Raw genomic sequence first — 7,034 nt, forward strand, 5'->3', positions numbered from 1 at the left:
GAGGATTGCCAATCCAGGGGGTTTCCAATCCTGGGGTTTGCGAATCCAGGGGGTTCCAAATCCACGCTCCCAAACAGGCCCTTAGGGTGATGGTTTGCCACCATTTTCAAAATGGAAGCTGATCCAGTCTCGCTCTCTCCTCTCATGGTTTCTCTGTCTGGCAGATTATTACAAGGTAACGGTTGTAGCCAAGGATAGTTGCCAATTCGTGGTACACAAAGGCAACATCCAGACCATTCATAAGGTGGGTCCCACCGTGAGCATTCCATGGCCAAAAAGACCAGTCTGGTCCACTCATCATTGGACTCCATGTCTACATCACTACCATCAAATAGCCCAGATCTCTCTCTCTCTCTCTCATACACACTTCAATTGACATGTGGGCCACAAACCCCCTCTTCAATCTAATCCTCATGCAAAATAACCTCAGCATTTCTCTTCAGAAATTTCACTCTTTCTTAAACAGGACAAAAACAACAGAATCAACTAAATTTCGACAATTCACGATACAAATTAGAGAGACAGAGAAATTCTATGCAATGGCAGCAGAAAAACATCATGAAATTTCTCACGATTAATCAGTCTAATTTAGTGAAAAATGTCATGATATTTCATGAAATCTGGTGAATCAAAGAAACCCTGAAGCAAGAAAACAGCGCCAGTGAAGTACATTGGTGGAATTTTAGAAAGAAGAAAAGAATAAAAAAGAGGAATGAATGACTCCGAAGGCGACGAAAATAGATGAAGAAATCCAATTCCAATCTATTCGTAGGGGATACCAGATAAGCGAAAAATCCATCCCATGCAAGAAACGATTCTTGAAAGAGAAAGAGAAGAACCCTAGGAAGCAGTTACCTGTTGAACGCATGTAGGGGGAAGTAGATATCCATGGCGAGAATCCCGACGTCCTTCCGGGAATCCATTTCCCTCCCTGGAATAGAGAGATAGAGAGAGAGAGATTTCTCGATGGAGGATTTCTCGATGGAAGAAGAAAGAGGGAAAAGAGAGAAAAGATGGGCGCTCGATGGATTTGGGATTGATGTGGAAATCCTCTTTCAAATAAGATAACTCTTTGAAATCCGTATGTTAGTGAGTTTTACGTTAAATAATAACACAAACTCTATTAACGGTCGTACATGCATGGGACCAATATCTGGATGGTTAATATTATATTATATAATACAAATTTATAAATATTCACCATTTACGACTAAACCGATTATTTGGATGGTCTTGATAACTCTATATCTTAGCCACTGCTGTTATGAATAAGTCACCACTATTTTATATTAAATACAAAACTCATAGTAAAAAACAGAAAAATAAAAAGGGTAAATTAAGCTTTTGATCCGGTATGGCTCTGTGGGCTCCACCATGATCGAGTTGTTTCATCCATGCCATCTCTTAACATAATTTTATCATTTATCCCAAAAAATGAACTTAAACTAAAGCTTGGGTTGACCACACAATGTGAAAACAATAGTGAATTGGACGTCCACCGTTAAAAAATTGGTTTCACCGACGGCTTATTTGGGCCTGCCTAAATGTGATTCACATATCTAACCCACTCATTATGTGTGTCCCACTTGGATTAGGGGTCAAACCTAGTTTCAGCCGCATTCAAAACTCATGTGAGCCCCACCAAGTGCTTTTATACTTTTTTAGATGTCTTCATATAGTTTTAGATGAGTGGCCCACCTGAGTTTTGTATATGGATGATTTTTGAGATATCTCATAAGTTAAATGGGACACATCAAGTGCACGGTGTTGATGTTCGACACACATCATGATGGGCCCCACAAGACTTACTAACATTGATTCTTAGGTTCACTTAGTGTCAATAAGTTAGGTCACAATTATGATGATAATATTTGACTCATTTTATATGTCTGGTCCATTCATTGTATTTTACTGATCGTTACTCTCAATTTGACTAGTTACTCGTCCCGATCATGCTACATATGAGAAAGATATTAGGTAAAAAATATTAATCAACAATTTGAGTGAATTTTGATTTAAACATATGAAGTTATTTATTCTTCAATTTGGACGGATCAAATTGTCAAAAAACGGTTAAAGGTTGAGTAGACCCTGCATCTTTGCAAATTATACATGGGTTTTCAATTATAATCAGGTGGAGCTCATGGTTTTGTAATTCGAACCAGCAGTCCATTGAGTAGACCCCACCTCTGATGGAGCATGCCCAAAAAATCTCCTATCGATCAATCACTTTGACTAATGTTAAGACCTTTTTCAGTTGAACATGGATTAGTGTTGTGTTTTCACAACGTAACCTTGTATCTACAAGCCAGAAATTGAAAGATTAAGATTATCCTATCGAGGAGATTCTTAGGCGTAGTCCATCTATTGTCGAGACAAACAAACAAATATGGGTTTGGATTATTGGACCATGAACCCCACCTGTCATTGAAAACTGATGATTAAAATCAATATATTGAGTATCATATCATTCACCACCGATGAGGCGGCCAATACTTCAAACCTTGTTCAAAACCGTTGTATTATGTGCAAAGATGTAACATTGCTATACAAGGCTCATACAAACATGCCCACCATGATGTATGTGTTTCATCCCAGCCGTCCATCTATTTTTCCATATCATTTTATCGTATGAGACAAAAAATGAGGTATATCCCAATCTCAACTGGACCACATTATAGGAAACAATGTTGAATGAGCGTCAACCATTAAAAACCTTTTGGGGGCCATAAAAGTTTTGAATCAATCTAATATTTATTTTTTACTTTCATCTGAGCCTGTATGACCTAATCAACAGACTGGATGTCAAATAAAAAGTACAGTGGGCCTTAGCAGGGTTTTAATCGTGGATATCCAATCACTATTGTTTTCATCTGGTGTGTTCCACCTGAGATTTATATCCCTCTCATTTTTTGTATTAAGCCCTAATATGATATGTAAAAATGGATGGACGGCATGGATGAAGCACATACATCATGGTGGGACCCACAGAGCACCGACCACCAGCCACAGGGCTGGTGTCAGGAGGAGTAGCCAATTTGTTTCCCTCTCGGATGTCATGCGATGACGACACCAAGTTTTGTGGGCCCCACTATGATGTATTTGTTGTATCCACACCGCCCATCCATTTTGAGATATCATTTTAAGTCATGAGCCAAAGAATAAGGCAAATAAAAACTTTATAGTGGACCCCACCACAGAAACTATCTTAAGGCCCATCGCAATGTTTATTTGAAATCCAACCCGTCCAAAAGTTAAAAAAGACATAAAATAACGGATTTATTCCAAAAATGAGAGGTATATAAATCTTGATAGGCTTGTTTGGATGCTGTGAGTTTTTTTAAGTTGTAACTGACTTACCTGTAAGTCACTTATAAGTGAAAGTTACTTACAGGTATGGAGTAATAACTCAATTTATGTTATTTTCTTAAACCCATCAAGATGAATAATGATTTTCATCGTTGATACCTTCCTTGGGCCCACAATAATGTTTATTTGACATCCAACATGTTCATAATATCAAAAAGATATAAATGAAGAGAAAACACAAACATCAGCTTGATCCAAAACTTTTATGAATGCTATTTTTAATGGTGGACGTTCGGTCCCAACTTTGTAGTCCACTCAAGCTCTGGACCCGCCCCATTTTTTGTTTAATATCTTAAAATGATCCGAGAAAAGCATTGAATGGTATAGAGAAAGTCAATCCATGACTTGGGTGGGCCAAGAGCTTTAAAATAAAGTCAATCCATGACTTGGGAGGGCCACACCATATAATATAATGAAGAGGGATTTCCTTACAACATTTGTAATCATATATTGGGTCTACCTAAATGTGATTCATATATCCAACCCACTCATTATGTGTGTCCCACTTGGATGAGGGGTAAGACCAATTTTCAGCCACATTTAAAACTCATGTGGGTCCCACCAAGTGCTTTTAAATTTTGTAGGATGTCTTTACATAGTTATAGATGGTATGACCCACTTGAGTTTCGTATATAGATGATTTCTGAGATATCTCATAACCTAAAGGGGACACATCAAATCCACAGTGCTGATGTTCGACACACATCGTGATGGGCCCCACAAAACTTACTAACATCAATTCTTAGGTTCTCACGAGGTCAGTAAGTTGGGTCACAATTTTGACCAGAATATTTGGCCCATTTTACATGTCTGGTCCATTCACTCTATTTTACTGATCAATACCCTCAATTTGACTAGTTACTTGCCTCAATTAGGCTACATATGAGAAAAGATATTGGGTATACTAAGATTAATCAACAATTTCAGTGAAATTTGATTTAAACATCCGAAGTTATTTACTCTTCAATTTAAATTGATTAGATTGTCAAAAAATGATTAAAGGTTCAATTAGTGGATGTGCCTAATAATTTAGTAATTTTATTTTTCACAGATAAATTTCAATTTCCTTTTAAAAATAACTCTTTTTTTTACAAAACGTATATTTTTTCTCATTTAACAAAATATCATTTTTATTAAAAAATATTTCAAAAATTATTTAAAATACAAATTTTGAATTTTTATTTTCAAAATCTCAAAAATTTTCTCATATTTTAATTTTTTCTCAAAAATTTCAAATTGCCAATTTTTTTCTTCAAAAGTATCATTTTGTTCTCAAAATTTTTCTCAAACATTGTTAAAATTTCTAAACTTCTCAATATTCTTTTTTATGTGATATTACAAATCATTTAAATATTACCTTTTAATTATATATATATATATAATTAATTTCCACTCATATGATATAAAAATTACACACACACACACACACACACACACACACACAATTTTACCAACAAAAATTTTAAAAAATTAAAATATTTTTACATTATTACCGACGGTTTCCAGCCGTCGGGAAAAAGATACAGGAAAAACACTTTTACCAATGAACATTTTCGTCATTAACAGTCTTATCGCGAACATTTCCAAGACACTGCGGATTTTTTTCTTAAAATTCAAAATAGCCTTTAGCAACGAAAATTTTCGTCACTAAAAGTCTCTTCCACGTTTTTTTATTACGAAAATTTTTGTAGCTAAAAATAAACCTATCGATATTTTTCAAAAACTGTTTACAGGCTTTAGCAACAAAAATTTTCGTCGCTAAAAGTGTCAGCCACGTTTTTTAGCTATGAAAATTTTCGTAGCTAAAAGTATACCTTTCGATTTTTTTCAAAAACTGTTTACAGCCTTTGAAGATGAAAATTTTCATCACTAAAAGTCTTATCCACGTTTTTTAGCTACGAAAATCCCCGTAGCTAAAAGTATACCTTTCAATTTTTTTCAAAAATTGTTTGTAGCCTTTAGTGACGAAAACTTTCTTCACTAAAATTCTCATCCACGTTTTTTAACTACAAGTATACCTTTCGATTTTTTTCAAAAACTGCTAACAGCCTTTAGTGACGAAAATTTTTGTCGTTAAAAGTCTCGTCTACGTTTTTTAGCTATGAAAAGTTTCGTAGCTAAAAGTATACCTTGCGATTTTTTTGAAAAACTGTTTACAGCCTTTAGTAATGAAAATTTTTGTCACAAAAAGTCCTATTCACGTTTTTTAGCTATGAAAATTTTTGCAGCTAAAAGCAAACCTTTCGATTTGTTTCAAAAACTGTTTACAGCCTTTGGCGACGAAAATTTTCGTCGCTAAAAGTCTCTTCTACGTTGCTGCGAAATGTTTCGTAGCTAAAACTTCATCTACGAATTTACAATTTCATCGCTAAAAGTGACGAAAAAAAGTTTTGTTGCTAAAAACCCTCTTTCTTATAGTAGCCGATGATGTAAACATTACAGCGGGCCCATGAAGGTTTCAGTAAGGATCCTGATTCTCACCTTTCCATATAGTATGACCTTCTTGAATTTTGTATGGTCCTTAGTATTATTTTTTATAGAAATAATGATCCAAATATATTGCATTGAAATGGTGTATTGATCGGAGCCATCCATCTTATGATTTATATCATGGTCTAAGTGGATCACATTTCTCCAAATTCCCATGATGAATGTTTGGCCATTAACTACTTCTACTTCACACTGTTGCTTCAAGTGCTAACTTCTAAAGTAGTGACAGCTAGATGAACGGACCCAATTAATTGATTCATTAACCCGCTGCATGTCGTATTGAGAGTACTTGGCTCTACTAAATTTATACAGTTTTACCTAGAGGTGTACACGAGTCAAACCGAGTCGAGCTTGGCACAGCTCAACTTGACTCGGCCACTAGCTGACCTCAGCTCAAACTCAGCTCGGCTTAGTCCTCGAGCCTGACTAGCCAGCTCGGCTCAGTTCGGTCAATAGCTTGGGCCAATTCGAGCAAAGTTTGAGCCAAGATCAAGCTGAGTTTGCCTGTGCAGCATTTTTAGAAATACATGGACTGCATTTTCAAATTCTCACTATATGTAAAACAACAACAATAGTTTTATAGGTATTTCATCCAACACCTTATACGCAACATCAATTTATTTATTTATTTTTTAAATGGTATTTGTTTGATGAAACATACCTTCCTTATCACTAGCCGACACTTCGTTAAGTCATTTCATCAAACATTTGGTAAGCAACATCAATATCTAAGTACTGGTTTGATATCCGAGTTCGATTCGAGTTAGGTTTGATAGAAGTTGAGTTGAGCTCGAGCAAGCTCAAACTTGGTTCATAATTTTTCCGAGCTAAAAAATCAGCTCGACTTGGCTTGAACTTAGTTTCAAACCGATCCGAATCAAGGGTTTTCAAGTTGAGTCGAGCATGTAAACGTAGCTAACTCGATTCGTGTCTAGTTCTACCACGCATGACTGAATCATCCCCCTTCACTTATATGGCATTGACTGAAGAGCTAGGATTCGCCTCTGGCTTGTTATTTGAGCTGGAAGAGATGAACGCGACTTAGGGTCCCTCCTCAATTCATGCATTTTATATCCACGCCATGCATCTGCTTGATCATCTTATTTTACAATATGGTCACTAAAATGAAAAAGATACAAATTTCAGGTGGATCACATTATAGGATGTCAACCATA

Source organism: Magnolia sinica, chromosome 2 (genome assembly GCF_029962835.1).
Source record: "Magnolia sinica isolate HGM2019 chromosome 2, MsV1, whole genome shotgun sequence".
Taxonomy (NCBI): Eukaryota; Viridiplantae; Streptophyta; class Magnoliopsida; order Magnoliales; family Magnoliaceae; genus Magnolia; species Magnolia sinica.